The sequence below is a fragment of the Cryptomeria japonica genome, chromosome 5 (genome assembly GCF_030272615.1).
Source record: "Cryptomeria japonica chromosome 5, Sugi_1.0, whole genome shotgun sequence".
Classification (NCBI taxonomy): Eukaryota; Viridiplantae; Streptophyta; class Pinopsida; order Cupressales; family Cupressaceae; genus Cryptomeria; species Cryptomeria japonica.
The window spans coordinates 713,432,203-713,450,086 of NC_081409.1; positions in this window are offsets into that span (position 1 = coordinate 713,432,203).

The window sequence follows — 17,884 nt, forward strand, 5'->3', positions numbered from 1 at the left end:
GATGTTGGCTTCGAGCTCTTAAGGGATATAATCCTCTTGTTGGCTTTTCTCAAAAAAATTCTTGTGAAAAGGTGTTAGTTGCATATGAAAGCAACTCCCTCTTCATTTCAAATACCTTCTAAGAATTGCTCTCTCCAATACTAAGAATTTAAGAGCAATCAAGTTGAGAAGTATGAAGGCATTATCAAATATACAACAATTTGCTATCAAATATCATTTATTATTTACGATTTATTGCTATTATAGTGTTGTTCTAACATCTCGTGGGACGTCATGAGAGCAAGTTTATATCACCTTACATGAGATTAAAGGGTTTCAGGCCTAAGGTAATCACTTTAGTTTCAAGGAGCATGTGATAGTTTTCATTCATCATTGCCATTGTGGAAGTAGGAACACCAACATGGGGTTTCATGCCTAGGGTAATCATTTCAATTTATGTTGTTTATTTGTCTTTGCTCTTGAGGGAGCATGCAATGGTTTTCATTCATATTGTTGTTGTGGAGGTAGGAACACCAACACGAGGTTTGACTTAGGCAAGTCTTTATGCATCATAATCTTTTCTCCTCTTTTATATGTGCAAGCGTAGATTAGAAGGATTTCAATCACGACAGTGGTACAAACAAACATAGTAGACATTGACAAACACTGTAAATTTTCAAACAACAAAAAACCCTCAGACTCTAGTGTTGAGTGCTAGTGTCTAGACACTTTAACCTGAATTTTTGAGGACAACAATCTAGTAGCCACTTGATCTTGTTTTTGGCATTGGCTTTTGTCAGAGCAACACTGAGGACAGAAGCGCCTAAAACTTTAGTCCAACACAATGTAATGTTCTCTTTTGGCTTAAGATATAATTAATTAATTAAAAACATGTTTAATTATTTAATAAGCCATTAATGTAATTATTTAATATCATTTCTTTAAAAAGTACAACACAAGGATAATATTATATAATTACTTAAGTGACTTAATAAAGTGGAAATTCAAATGAAGTCACCTTTAATTCAAAGTGAAATAAAAGAAAAGAAAATGAAAAGGCAAGAGGAAATGGAAGGCCAAGGGACATTCAAAAAGTTATAAAAGAGCATTGAGTGGATTGTTTGAGTATGTGAGGTTTATTCATTTTTTGGTTGTAACCCTATGAGGTTCTGGAGACTTGGATTTGGTACATATCAGCCTTCTTGAGGACGAAATCTCTCTTGAAGAAAACTAGCTACAGTGGTGAAAGATCTACTCTAGCTGGTGTTTGCTGAAAGTATCAAACTGTTGTTGGTATGTGGATTTCCAATCCTTTTGTACATCCTGTAACTGTAATTGAGGGGTTTCCTGTGCATCCAATCGTTCTGTAAGTTTAGTGACTACAATTGAGAAGATAATTTTGTTGTTATTGTGTTGAAGGTTGTAATGATTTATTTATTTTGATGATAATATTCATATTTAATTTCAGAGCTTTATTTCAGTCTGATATTATATGATTTTCAATATAATCTGTTGAATGAATAGAATTCAGTTTTCATGCAAATTGTTTGTTTAAATTACTTTGGAACATTTGGAAAATCTGGAGCAATCCATAGGGGATATTGCAGTAGTGGTATCAGAGCTGGTTTTTCTGCCGGCCTATGGAGTTTCACGAGTGACAGAGAAGTGCTTGCTTTTGATTTGATAAATGTTTTATGCTTTTTGGAGACAAATTTGGAGAAAAATAAAGAGTTTTTGGTTGAGTGAGGTATTTTATATCTAATTTGGAGAAATAAGGTTTGTCATTCTGAATATTATAATACATTTTTGATGTGAGCTTTATTGGAGAATTATTATTATGGGACAAGTAAATAAAGATCTATATTCTGAGAATTGTTGCTTGTTGAATATTGGAAAATATATTTATTGGGCCCGATTCTTATTGGTTTTGTCTTTCCTAAAGTGGGCGTTGGAAATCTTTCAATTTCTATTATTGAGCGAATGGCGAAAGTATTTATTGTGATATTTGTTTGGAACGGTAAATATATTTTGGAATCGCCATTTTAATTACGTCCAAGTATTAATTTTTCCCGACTCCCATCTGTTTAATATTTGGTGTATATGGTATGCGTTGATTTTTCTGAAGTGGTGTAGGAAATATTCATTCTTTCACATAGCCGTGTCGAATGGTGGAGTCATCTATTTCCTTTACACAAGCGCTGGATATTAAAGACGACCATCTGTGTTTGAGCGTGTTTGCCTCGCACTCCAGTAGCAATATCGTCACATTGGCTATTGGTAAAGATTGTGTTGGGTTTTTTTGCACATCATATGCAATCAATCATCATTGGGACTCTATAGCATGGTTGGAACCAGAGTTTAGAATGCATCTAAGCTTCAAGTTTTGTAACTTCATTTCAAATACAGAGTGTTGTGCACAAACAGAGCAGAGAATTCATATCAGGGGCTTAACCTCTATTGCCTGTATGGTGCGATTCCCATCATTATTGCTACACGGGAATTTCTTCCCAAGGCACCACAGTTATTACATGCCAATCACCGAAGATTTGGTTATCGTTTGAGTGTTCCTGGAGACCACAGTTGGTGTGAAAATATGTTGTACGTGTGCGTAGAATTGCTGGAGTAAAAGGAGTGCATTCATTCTGGAAATTCTTCTCCTAGTAATGATTTATAGCTGTAGATTGCCAAGTGTCATTGATATCTTTGTTAGTGTGTAAGGATTAGAAAAAAGAGCCATTTCATCTTCTGAATCTGTTATGGAGATTAATAGACTATCATTCTGAAGTTATTCTGGGTTGTTACTCTCTTTTCTTGGAGTGAGCTCTAAGTGGCAAACCAATTCTTCTTCCCGAGTCAACAGAAGGATTTCTTCACAATTACACAGTTGGAGTCAGTATGTGAAGTCGTGTATTTTATTTGGGGGCTAAAATTATTACTTCGTGAGTATTTCCCCGCAAACCAACTCCACTCAATATCGTGAGAAACAAAGGTGAAGTGGGGAATATATTAGTCGGCTTTTCAACCGTCAAATGAGTCAAATATTTGATGAGCTTCAAACATATCAGTGAAGTCGTCGCAATATTGGAGAAGAATCTCTCTCACATACACACACATGCACCGTAGACATTGTTATGTCGTCTTCATTCTTCCACGAGCACTGAAGAGTGTTTCTCTATCAGCGATAGCCTTTGCCACGTCTTCGATAGGCAAGGCCGACATGGGCAAATAGAGCAGACGAGTCACATAGTTCCATTTAAGAGCCATGATAGAGGCGTCAAGACACAAAATGCACTTATAGTTGGGCATCGAATAATATTTGGTGTAACTCATTTTTGGTAGTTTGCAAAGCCTCTACCTTGGGGGGCTTCACTCATTACATTGCATGTGGATGTTGAATGTCAATGCTTATATTCTAGGAACATCACATTCTAGGACATCAAGACTCTTACTTGAAGCTTGTTCGCTTTGGGTGACAATGTACTCTTATGCAATCGTCGTTGCAGCCAACGATTTTCAATCTTGGGTGTTGAGAAAGTTTATATCGATTGTGATCTAAGCTCTCTTTCAACCCGCTGCAATCTTAAGCTAGAAATATGGTAGTTTGGAATGAGAATTTCTTGCAACAATAAAGTAACAGGCAATAATCTAAGAAGGTCGGATATAAATGCTTTGTGTGGTGTATTTTGTGATATGCTACTGTTATTTTGTGAACTGCAGTTGATGAAAATATGCTTCGCCTATATTAGTTATATCTTTGCAATAACAACTTGTAGTGTCATAAAATTGTGACCCTAGCAATTTTCGACTGCATTAGGGTCCTCACGCATGCAAGATCGAATCCTCTAGCCTGATCGGAGACCAAAGATTGCTCAACCCTCAGAAACTTTTTTCTTGGCCTCCGCATCACCTTGTCCGCACTCTGCCCTAGAGAAAGGGGTAGGACAAGGCCTTATTTTGGGGCAGGACTTTTCCTAGGGTTGCATTGCTGGTTGTGCATTGGGCGGGAAACTCCCCCGATGTCCCCCGTGACGAAAAATAAAATCCACTAACATGTATTTAAGGGGCATTCATCCTCTCATTTGTATAAGAAGAGAAAGTTGGACGAGGGGGAAGTTTACATGACATCAAGCATTCAAGAGCATTCGATCATTCAAACATTCAAGAGCATTCGAGCATTCAAGCATTCCTTTCCAGCATTGAACATTCTTAAGTCTCCCTTCAAGGCTAAGTGCTGCATTCAAGTCAAGGATTCAACCATTGAAGAGGAGATTGATTCTAGCATTCAATTCCACACAAACATTTCCATCAACATTGCTATCACAACCTCCCTTGAGGTGATTTACAATTTAGTTTTTCATTTACAACTACTTGCAAGTACTTTCTTTCATTATTTGGTTAATTCCAAAATCGAGATTTGACCTAAAGGCAAACCCCCAATCCCAACCCATTTTTCTCTCTTTTCTGTGTAAGTTGTCGGTGTGCAGCTGTACTTTCAGATTCAGGCTCCATTTGCAGAGGCATAAAAACCCTTTTTCGTTTCACGAATTTTTTGGAGGATCGTGTACATTCCCGCTACGGTCCGGGCAACTTTTCGTCAAATTCGTAGGGCAACTTTGTCTCAACATATTACTGCCAGATCTAGGTGCACAGATTCATCCCATGTTCTGATCTTAAGTTATAATCAATTATTTGTTACTTTTGCACTACATAATTCAATCAATTTCCTTTCTATTTCAAATAAGGAAGAGGGGATCAACTTATCATTCCCCTTTCATTCAGAATTCAATCTTCATCTTTGAAGGTTGAATCTAGTGAATTCTCCTCTCCTCTTCCAAATGTAATTTGGTGGAAAGTGTTTCAAGGGTAATCAATAGTGAAACTCTCATCTCTCCTTGAGGGAAAGGGTAGTCTTCCTCTTGATCTCATCATTCACCTTTTTCCACATTACATTTTGGTGAACCTGACGTCTTACATGCTTTCCTTTGAACAAAATTGCATATTTTTCATTTACAAGTTTCAAATTTCTGCAAACTTAGTGGTTACATCATTAAAAACCCTAGTTTTTAAATTCAAAATTGAACTTGTAATTTGTAAAAATTGCTTGTGGTTATCTTAGATCTGAAAATTGTTTTGATTGTCAAATTCAATTTCCTCATTGTCTTGTTCAATTTGCAATTAAAATTTACAAAATTAAAAGGTTACTTGTTAAAACCCTATTTTTCAAAAAACATCTTGAACTTGTGCAAAAATTGGATTTCCATTTAATTTTTCAGATCTCTGATTGTTCTCAGATTTGTCTTCATTCCTACCATTCAAATTTTTAATGTCCCCTATTTTTTTTCCAAGATTCAAATTTTAAAATTAAGTGGTTAGGTCATAAAACCCTAATTTTCAAAATTAATTGGATTTTATGCAAATTTCAAATCAATTTCATTCCAATTTAGATTTTTAAACATTTTCCAAGGTGTCCCTATCCATTAGGTTTGAGTTTTTTCAAATTTGCAATTCAATTCCTCTTTTTCTTCAAAACCCTAACATGGTCCTATTTTTACATTTGTGCCTTCAATTTGCCCATCTAGAGGTCGTAAAATTCGTCAATTTTTTATGGTTAACTTTAAAATTATCGTAATATCCATACCTAAAAATTTCGAAAAAAGTTGGTTGGACCATGTGCGTTCCCGCCACGGTCCTCGACTTTTTTCTCGAAATTTTGGGAGATTGTTATGATTGTATTTAATAGCTTAAATCCATAAGACTGGTTGATTTTGTTGATTTTTGATCCCTCTAGAATCGGAAATACCTTCAAAATTCAAAATTTCAAATTTTAAGATTTTTAAAAAAAAAATTAAGAGGTTAATTATAGTCTGCCTTGATTTTAAAAATTCTGATTTTAAAATTAAGTGGTATTCCTTTGGCCCTAATTTTAAAATTTCATTTTCCTTTCATTTTTGGACATTGTGTCATCCTCTTCCCCCAACAAAGTTCAAATTGTGTAATCATTATTTTCTTAAATTTTGCATTAATCAATTTTGTAAGCTTTGTTCAAAATTCAAAATTCAAACATTCCCTCTAGTGCATGAGTTTTACCACTATTAGTCCTACCTCCTATCCCCGTTAGATGAAACATTACAATTAAGGCTTCCCAAGGTTTAATTACCGAGGAGATGAAGCCTAATTTGGGCGACTTCTTTAATGAGGATCATGCTAATTCTTCCCATCCTAATCATGTGTCTATTCACCCCATTGATGAATCCCATGATGAAGAAGAAGCTTTAACTAGGGTCTCTATAGATCAACTTTCCACATTGGACAATCAATTTGATAACTTTCAACAATGGATGTCCCAAGAATACCCTAATAGTGAAGCTCTTCCATTAATTGAAGGCCTTAAGCACACGATTCAAAGTGATAAGAATGGAATTGATATATCGCGTGACATTGCACATATTGTTGATTCTAATGTCATGCCTATCAAGAGTTGTGCCGAAACCCTAGGTTATTCACAACCTCCAACACAAGTCAATTCTTCTATTCCTTTGACTACTCTATTGACTAGTATTCCTACTTTTACCTCCGACATCATAGCTACTTCAACTCAAATGTCAGTCCTACAACCATTGGTCATGGGGGAAATCCCTCTTCTTCATTTAATCCTCCATCTTTACCTATGTCTTCCATGAGTGTTCCTATTATTCCTCAACCAATCAGTGTGACACAAGGGGGCAATTCCTTCAACAACTTTATTCTTCCTTTAAGTGTCCCTTTTCCTACCCAATCATCACCTATGCCTACTTATCATAATGTCCCACCACCTTATTCTTAGCCCATGCCTTCTTTTAATAACATCACACCACCTTCTCAATCACCTATGTCTAACATCAATTCTTCTACCGAAGCGACAATTAACAATCTTGCTCAAACCGTGTCTTCCTTACAACAACAAATTGCTTTTATGAATCAATCCAAGTTTAGTGTGTCCACCTTTGATGTTGCGAGCCCACTTTCTTTTGATATTGTTAAAGCTGTGCCACCTAAGCATGTTGAGATCCCTCAATTGGAACTCTATAATGGAAAAGGTGATCCTCTTACGCATGTCAAAATATTTCAAATCTTGTGCATTGATTTTGCTTATGACCAACGATTGCTTGCAAAATTGTTTACAAGAACACTCAGAGATAAGGCTTAACAATGGTATTTCTCTTTGCCTTCTTATTTTATCACTTCTTTTCAAAAACTAGCAAATGCTTTCATCCAACAATTTCAAAACAACATTGGTCCTAAAATCACTTTGATTGATTTAATGCATTATAAACAAGGTGTTAAAGAAAAAGTGTTTGATTTCATTGGTAGATATAAGCATTTGTGTACTCAAATTTCTTTTCATGTACCTGATAATGATATTCAAAGAATTTTTCATTTCTAATTTACAAAAAGATATCAGGGAAAAGCTTCTTTTGTCTGAGTTTACTTCCTTTCCGTAGTTGTGCGCAACACTCCACAATTATCAACTAGTTGTGAGTCAAATGGAGCAATCTACTCTTATGGCTCTGAGTGATAAGGGGGAGAGTGTTCAACAACTGTTTGTGAAATTCAAACCAACAAAAAGTTTCATCAAGTTCAATGATACAATTAACCACAATGTGAATGCTACAACATGTGTGCCTTCTATTTCTAAATTTTTCCAAAGAGAAAGACAATTTACTCACTTGAATGAATCTTTACGTAGTATTATGTCTCAATTGTTGCACATAAATGTTATCAAACTTCCTCCTATAAAAAAAATTGATCCTTCTAAACTTGCATCCCTTTATTTTGATAATAATTCCTTTTGTCAATTTCATTGTCAGCCTGGTCATGATACTGAGAAATGTTTCACATTGAAGAATAAGATTCAAGACTTGATTGATAATAATACAATATCTGAGGCAGGTGTGAATGATAAAGGGAATAAATCAGTAGCTCCTCCTAATCAAAATCTTAAGATTTTCATTGATCCCTTGCCTTCTCATACCTCTAACGTTATTGAGATTGGGGCCTAATTCTTTCACTTCTAAAGAATTCACCTCTATGACTCCAAACTTGGTCAATATGGTAGAAACACAAGATACGCCTAAGGATCCTTGTATTACATTTGACCCTAGCGAGACCATTAGAGCACCCGATGGCCCTTTATACATAGTTACAAAGGTTAAGGATATCCCTTTCCGTGGTGCCCTTATTGATCCCTCTTGCATAGTTAATGCCATAACTGAAGAGTATCTTTTCACTTTACGATTGCATAAACCAATATATGATGCTTCTAATGTGGCTGTGAAGTTATTTGATGGATTCTCTTGCCTTACCATTGGCTCTATCACCCTTCCTGTTGAAGTTCATACTAAATCCATGGATGTTTACTTTGTTATCATACATTCTTCTGAGCAATTCTATGTGAAGTTGGACTATCCTTGGCTATCTTCCATGAAGGCTATTGCTTCTCCAATCCACAAGTGTCTGAAATTTCCTCACAATGGAGAAATCATAATTGTGAACCATAGCTTATTTCGTCCATCCGAAAGAAGCCCCGATGTTCCTATTGATCTCTTTTGGCCTAAACAATTTCAATCTCTTCCATCAAGGAGCGATGCTCTTTTTCAATCTTATCAAAAATGGAAAAAAGATACGATCTTATCCTTAAGTCAACCTAGATCCCCAACACTTGAGATTCCTATTATTCTTCAAGATGATGTTCTTCTCCTCATGGATAGAACTAATCTCCCTCTTAAGGAAGATTGTCAACCTACTCCTATGGATGTGACTTTACCTTCTCTTAAGGAGAACAATAATATTCTTCCTAAGGTTAGACGTATACCTCCTCCTCATGATGGACCTGGTCTCCTTCCTACACCTAATATTCCTCCTTTCTATGGCGCAGTTCCACCTCCTTCCTCTTATTGAGAGAAGAGGCCTGCTTCTCCTATTGTTCAACCACAAAGACCTGAACCTAAACCTTTCACTATCAAGGAGAGAAACATTCCTACTTTTTCAAGTGTTCCTCCTCCTTCTCATCCTTCCACTGAGACTTGACAGAATCATTGTGCGAGAGAATGTTGATGAAGACATCGTGTTAGAGCTCGTGAAACTATCCCTCAAAATACTCAATCTCCTCAGAGTCCGACAATTGACATGATTCCCTTTTCTCCTAAGCAAGATGTTCAACGTATATCTCCAAATCCTAAGATGCACAAAATATGTGATGGTTTTACTCCTATTCATGTTCTTGCTCCTCTTTCTCTAAACTTTGATGAAGAAATGGGTGAAAATGTTATTCATAATGGCAATACAACTTTTAATGCTTCTGATAGTGAGTATGAGTATGTTGATGTGGACAAGCATTTATTGGATGGGTTTTCACAAACCCTAATCCTAGCTCCTAGAATCGAACAAAGTGACTTACAACATGAGCATAGTCCTTGTTTGGAACTTGTGATAGCTCCATCTGCTGTGCTCTATGTCGCTCCTCTGACATGTTGCTCGCCTTCTCAAAATAGTGATCACCAATATTAGCACTTTAGATCTTTCTTCTCTCCTTTCTTTCTCTTTTGTGACCATTCTTCTATATGTATCCCTGTTCTTCTATTGTTCCCTTAATGTCCACTTGGGGACGATGCAAAGCATTGAGATCTTTTCTTGGTCTCTTTCATGTTGACTCAAAAGACATCCTCTCTTCCCTTTCTTCCAAGGTAGTATCATTCTTTGTGGAATGACGATTATTATATGCATATACATACATGATATACTTGAGTTATCATATAACATACTGACCCAGAGGAAATAAACACTATCATTCATTGTTGGTTGTGCATTGGGCGGGAAACTCTCTCGATGTCGACCTGTGACGAAAAATAAAATCCACTAACATGTATTTAAGGGGCATTTGTCCTCTCATTTGCATAAGAAGAGAAAGTTGGATGAGTGGGAAGTTTACATGAGATCAAGAATTCAAGAGTATTTAAGCATTCAAGCATTCCTTTCCAACATTGAGGATTCTCAAGTCTCCCTGCAAGGCTAGGTGTTGCATTCAAGTCAAGGATTCAACCTTTGAAGAGGAGATTGATTCCAATATTCAATTCCACACAAGCATTTCTATCAACATTGCTATCACAACCTCCCTTGAGGTGATTTACAATTCAGTCTTTCATTTACAACTACTTGCAAGTACTTTCTTTCATTACTTGGTTAATTCCAAAACTGGGGTTTGACCTAAAGGCAAACCCCCAATCCCAACCCATTTTCCTCTCTTTTTTTTGTGTAGGTTGCAGGTGTGCAACTGTACTTTCAGATTCAGGCTCCATTTGCAGAGGCGTTGGAGCTGACCAATCTCCTATATTGCAGAATGTTCAATGATCATTATATGAGAAATTTGAGTTTAGTAGACAAACCAAACACTAAAACAAACAATACCACTCAACTGTTGAGGCAAAGGTAAGCGAATTATTTTAGGTAAAGCGGAGTTGATTGAAAAGTAAAACAAATTTGGCAAGATTCGATAGTCTTGCTAGCTTGTTGAGAGAATATTCAGAGTTTTCTAGATTAAAGTATGGCTTCAATGTTAACAAATGCTTTAAGTGATGCCAGTATCAAACTTAGTACACAAACTAAATCAAGAGATGTTTTCATTACTCTGAATCAATTAGTGGGATATGTAGGCTTAGTGGGACAATAACCTTCAAATCTGTTGGAAAAAGCTCTTGCTCCAACAACGAATTTCCTAAGTCAGCCTAAATGGTTGAGCCATTTAGACGATGATATAAGAATTATGGTTGCAACTTGTTTGAGTGAAATCATGAGGATTATGGCACCTCAAGTTCCATATGATGACGAGAAAATGAAGGAGGTATTGCACTTGATCATAGATAGTTTTCAAGATCTTGACGATTTCAAAAAAGTTCATTATTCAAGAAGAATTGCTATACTAAAAATATTTGCAGGAGTCAGAATTAGCAATCTTTTAATATATTTGGATATGCATGATTTGATCTATGATATGTTTCATCATTTCTTGGTTACAACCAATGGAAGACATGACAAAGAAGTTATTGCAGCCATGAAGACCATTATGGTCTTGTGTATAAATGAAAGTGATGTTATATCTCAGCCCATATTATCCATGCTGATGGTTGTTCAAAAAAATGAATGGGTTGTCTCTTCCACTGAGGTGAATTAGTCAAAGGTGTGTTCAGTTCTTGTGAGGGAAAATTGAAGCCTATTTTGAAGAGAGAAGAGCAAAAAACAGAAGATGAGAGATTCAATTTAGAAAACAAAGAGAATACCATTCCTAAAGATGGAAGTGTGTCAAATCTCCAAGAAGTTTCTTTTGATGTTCATGCATCAATACAAGATGAAAAATGAAAGCAATGGAATGGTCAAACCAATAGTCTTGATTGCCCAAGAAGTTGATGCAAATTCATAAATAGTGAATGCATTACATGGGGATATAAATGAAGATGTTGGTGAATCATACTTTCATTTCAATGACATAGGAGGTTTTGTTGGCTACTAATTTTACATTAAATGCTAACAGCCTTACGGGAAATTCAGTGATGGGGGACCTTCGCGCGAGATTCATAGAATAATCTCCGGGTTTGGGAAGTCGACTCTTCATAGAATTGGGGGGAGAAAAGGGGAAGAAGCAAAATTTAAAGCTAAGCTACTTAGGCGATATGCCAGAATATTTTTAGGATATTTGCAACATAGAAAACCCAGATACACGCAATTTTAAGGCCCATTCAACAATCTACATGCCCAACAGCATTTGAGAAGATAATTAAACAAGACTCATTCAACATAATATCATATTCACCTTTCATCCAACAGATAACAAGTTCTACAACATAGTTTAATCCGTAGAGTCTCACGATATATATCATAGAAGTTATTGAATTCAAATATAGCACACAAGTTAGTCTATTAAGCTTCAAACAAAACAACCATAAAGGTTGTATGCACAATTTGATATGTCTATCCTTCATGGAATCTAATTAACATAAAGGCTTCTTCAATGAGCCAAAGTCTAATAAATTCTCAAAAGTTTGAACCCCTAAAAAAGCAGAAAGAAGGCCTAAAAATAGCCTTTGACCCTCAACAAACAACAGAAAAGCATCAAAAAAATCTCAGCAACTGCTCCTGATTTGGAATCTTCTCACGTGATGCTCATAGAGACACATGCAAGCGAAAGTGACCTTTGATGTTATTCTAACTGCATCATGGCGAACCCTACACCTGCTAAAACAAGAAAATCATGGTGCAAACAACATTTTGGTTCATGAATCACCAAAGAAGACATGCGGCAACTCGGGGGAGACTTGAAGTCGAATGCAAAAAGGGAATTGGAACATGCAACGCAGAGGCGCCAAGTGTCGCTACCAACATACAAAAGATGGTGGGGCCAGAAAACATACACTGAGGAAAAGACCTGCACCACGTGGTAGCTCCGCGTTCTCTCAACACAAGATGAGACAAGCGAGCCACTTAGAGAAACACCGAGACACCACTTGGCAAGTGCATGAGCGAATGGGAGAGCGGGCCAAAAAAGAAAGGAAGGCCCGATACTTTACCAAAATGCCGCTCATGAACAACTTCGAAAGAATATTAACATTTCTTGGCGACTAAATGGGGAATTCTGCCTGTGGAATGTTAGGGCCCAAAATTGCTGGTTCAGAGACCAGACTTTATGCTTGAACTGGGAAAAGAAGATCAAGGACCTGTTGCAATGGAAACCAATCATCCTTGGAGAGCAATACCTGAGCATCCAAATTTTGGCAATTCTGGTCCAAACAGATCACTTCATTGAATGAAAACTTGCTAGTTCGTCATGGACCATTTTCAGGAGCTCATAGAGTTGGGCCAGGGGGTGCAAGAGCCACTCAACTTCCTTCGCTGAAATAGGACTGCTAAGGTGCTGTAGGAAAGTCTGATCTTGCTGCAACTGCTCAATTTGGCTCATGACTTGCTCAATCCCTAGCACGAAGCCATATGTGGGAAAAGGTGAAGGCAGGCCTAGGAACACAAACTTCTCTACATGTCGCTTGATATCTGGAACTAAAATCCTCAAGGACTCAAGTGTTGCTGATGCTTGCATGGCTGCCTTGTGCTGATTAATGAAAATGTTGGCCCTCCTAATCAATTGTTTGCGATATGCAACTCCTTTTGCTCTCAACTCTTTATTTGAAGTAGCATACAATAGTTGAATCAAACTCTGGGCCACAGGGAGCTTAGGACCAATGAAAAGCATAATACTATCAATACGAGCGTCCGCTCCAGCACAAAGGGATTGTGCTTTGCCTAGGAACCTCAACACTAGCTGTAGTGAAGGGCAATACTACTTAATCTTCTCCCAATGAGAAACATATAATTCTTCCACGATCGGGGAGAGATCCTGAGGAGCTTCTAGAGGGGGAGGAAGATGAGATAAGCACGCGATTTCATCGTCCTTTGCTCTTATCTCATTTTGTAGATCCTTGCATCTGTCCTGTTCATGGGCAACTTGATGTTCCAAAGCGAGGATCTTGGTACCTCTATCTTGAAAAGCTTCCCGAAGGTGCGTTACACGATCTTGCTCTTGCTGTAATAATCCCTTTGTATCTTGGAATTTCTTCTTAGTCTGTTCCAGGTTACTCTGCATCTCGTGCGCTTCTGTTTCAAACTTTTCTCTCTCCTCAAAAAGTGTGACCTGTGCCTCGCTCAGCTACCGAGTGTATTCCTCCTTCATGCAAACCTCTTCCTGCAACTGAGCTTGAATCTGAGTAGCATCTCTGGAAGATTCTTTCAGCTGCTATATCTCTTTCTCCTCCCTACAATTCTTTCAGTGCCACATTCCTTGTCGCCTCTTGCCCTTTCAACTGAGAACTCATGTTGTTCAGGGTGGATTGCAACTTCCCCTTTTTAGGATTGGCTTGAGTTAACAGGCGTTGCAAGTGGTTTATTTCAGTACTTCTAGCTTTGTACTCCTTCCTCTGATGGTCCAAAGATTCTCTAAGGTGGATGAGCTCCGCTTGCATCTTGTCCAGACGACGAATTTTCTTGATGAAATCCGAAGACACATCCTTCAAAGTTTCTTCCATCATTTCTACTTTATCCATTGCCATAGCATTTGACAGATTAACCCCGACAACATGTAGGGAATAATCATCGGACCTCATTTGGGCCTCTGCTTGTTGACCTTTGGGAACACCGTTGCAAAGAGGAGACTATCATTTTCCTTGCTAAAATGTGTGTGCATATGCGATCAGGCTGGCTTGGCACCATCCTTCTCTTTCCTCTTGTGAGCCCAACTAATACACACAATTTTGGAGTAAATAACTTGTTGAAAATAAGTATCTGGGGTCAAAATAGCTTGACCCGCAAACGCTGCACCAAGAGGGATGGCATAGGGGAATTGGGAAATGGGGCTGCCAAAATTGGTTTGAATGGGTTGTGCTAGCATGGTTGGGGAGAACAACGATACAAAGGGAGAGGCTCCTAAAAAAGCTGGATCAGCGGATGCTACACCAATATTTGGGGGAGGAGTGGACTCTCTGAAACCAAGCCCATGCAAAACAGAGGCTATAGCAGAAACCTGCGGGAAGAACATTGCAAGGAAAATGACATTAGGGGCAGGGAGCGAAGAAACAACCTGCAATGACACAACTTGGGGGTAAACCGACGTTCCAGTGGGTGCTAATGTAAGAGCAGTAGGGTCTTGAGTAGACATAGATGCAACTTGGGGCGCTAAGGAAACCACAGATTGAGCAGAGACGAATGGAAGAGTAGAGCATACCTGAATCGTGGAAGTCACTGGTTTCTGAGAGGCTGAAGCAACCACATGGACTTGAGAAGACGAGCCCTTCTTTGCAGAACCCAAGTATTGTTTCTTCTTGGAAGGGGAATCAGGTGCCTGCTTTTCAGTTGGTCTCTTTGCAGATTAGGAACATGACTTTTGAGCTGTAACGCCCCGCCAGGAAACCCCGAAGGGATTAAACTAATACACAAGAAATGAGTGCAAATAATTTTTTTTTAAAACTTTAATAAGTTTAATGATACAATGAGTTAACATTAAGTTTAGATTACACAACATAAGACTTAACTTAACACCTAAAGGGTTTCCCAACTTGGTTCACTTGGTTGAACACTAACTTAGGGTAACATTAATTAATCCAATTAAGTTGATTAAACTTTGAGAACATAATTATACTCAGTCAATGGTTAATTCATCCAATAGTCTAAAATATAGAAAACATGTCTAAGTTTATTCATTAGGAAACTAACCATTACATTACATCTAATATTCAAATGAAACATATGCATTACATTAAATTACCATACATACATTTTTTGCATCAAAGGATAATAATTACATTGCATTCCATTAATAACTGTTACAAGAATCAAATAATGGTTACATCACAATTTACATCTTGCCATGAAGGCATACAATTAATAATTACAACTGATCATAAAAGGTTCATGACATACAAAGAATGATCCATGACAAATGGGATCCAACTGGATAACAAGACGATTGAATCCAATTGCAACTGATACACCTATGAAGCCAATTCTCATAAGAAGGGTATCACACCCGATGGAAAGTGGCACTACCACTCGACCATGTGGCTCAAAAAGAACCACCCCATCGTGCTAGGAGATAGGAATAAGATCCACTAGCAACCTAAAGGTATGCACACACACACGATTGAACTCACTACATCGGATAGACACATATGAAGTAAAAACTCGCAGAACATGACTCCACATCAAAACAGGTGAAACCAACAAGACTACACACTAGTGACCATAAGGGAAGAGTGTCATCACATAGCTTGGTATGGTTACTGGCAAACCTCCATAGGTCCTAACTCCCATCTTGGGTTACCCTGGTAACCTCTCCTGAACCCCTAGCCCCTTCCAAGTCTCATGTGGACCCAAACAATCCTTTCGTGAGGACAAGGTTGTTGGTTTTCCATTCCAGGCCTTCTCACTGCATCCTAAGCCTCTACTAGCACTCAACCATGAACGAGGTAAAATTATCTTACTTAATGTTTCATCTACCAAGCCCCCTAATATATTATTAAGTTATCACTTACTTAAGCAAACTTTTGATTGGTTACCCTGCTAACCACTTTGGCTGCGACCCCCAATCGAAAACCACTCTCCCTTATGACACTTAATCCAAAAATCAAACAAACTCCCAAAACCAAGGTATAACATGAAATTATACATGAAGTTCAAAACAATATAAACCACTTGGCCAAATACAACCCTTACACAATATTATCCAACTGAAAAATCCTCGACTTGAGACATGAACAACCATGAAGACCACCACATTACAACATCTAAGAAAATTTAACCAAGGACACGTAATTTCAAAAATAAATGCGAATATAGTAAATTAAACATGCATCTTCCTTAATCTAGAATAGCAATAATTTTCCATTTCGTAAAAAATGCAATTCGACCAAGGTTTTCTAATTCGTCTAAATTTCAAAATACATCATATGAATATCACCATTTCACAATAAATTAACAACCAAAAAATACATTTATATAATTATACATATTTACCAATACATATAAAAATATAAATTAATTAATTAATTTATTAAACTAATACTTATATTTCACTAAAATAAAAATATTATTTAATTCCCAACAATAACTATTTCTCTTTTCATTTTCACTTTTCAAAATTTCCAATTAACATATTATTTATTAATTTCCAACATATAATAAAAAATAATATATATATATATATATTATATTAATTAAATATTCAAATATATACAAAAACATTTATATTAAAAAAAAAAACTTGCTAAGCAAGAAATTCGGGTGGGGCATTGTGCAGCGCATGCCTCACATATGTGAGGTAGCAAGGTCTTCACATATGTGAGCCAACGTTGCCCTCACATATGTGAGACAACGCTCCCCACATATGTGGGCAACACACCCCACATGGGGCTGCTCTCCAACGTGAGGATGTGCTCGAGCCCCTAGCTCCCCCAAACTCACGTAAAATAAATAACATATTTATTTATTTATTTTTTATTAATTAAATTCTTTTTAAGTTTTGATACAAATAAAAAACATCAGATAACAAAAATTAAACAAAACACAGTACTCCTAGCTATAACTAAATGGAAGTAAAACATAAATCAAAACTATATTTAACTAGAAATTGGAGATCAAATTGAAATTTCATGAAAACGTTTCTAGCCAATTCATTTTTCCCCAATTTGGAAAGATGGAAACTAATAAAATTTAAACCCCCAAATATGTTTAATTAGTTGATTTTTTACACTTAGACAGATTTAAAAGCACAAATTCAAGCAAGCAAAACAATTGTTCAACATGAATACACAGAGAAAAGAAATTCCATTGCCTATTTTTTTTTTATTAAACAAAACACAAATCAAATTCTTACTTGAATTAGCTTTCTTGGATGAAAATATGAGGAGCTACCAATTTCCAACTATAGAAGTTCTTCAACAAACTAAAAATCCCAATTTGTATTCCCAAATTTCTCCCCTCCCTTTCCTGTGAATGCACAGGTTAAATAGAAAAGTTTTTCCAAAAATATCTATTTTAGGTTAAAATCTTTTCAACCAATCACATAATTTCATCTTAAAGTCACTTTTCAAAACACACTTTTCCTAAAATGAATTTATTTTTCTAAATTTTTGAAATCAAAATTCTCATTTAAAAAGTCAATGGGTGGGATATTTTTAATTTATTTTTCCTAAAGAGTTAATTTTCATATTTACAAAATACATAACACAAATATAATTTCACAATTTGATAAAAAATTAAATCATATAATCTATTTATCTAATTTAACCACTTGAGCAATATAATTCACCAATTAATAATATAAAAAGGGGTCCTA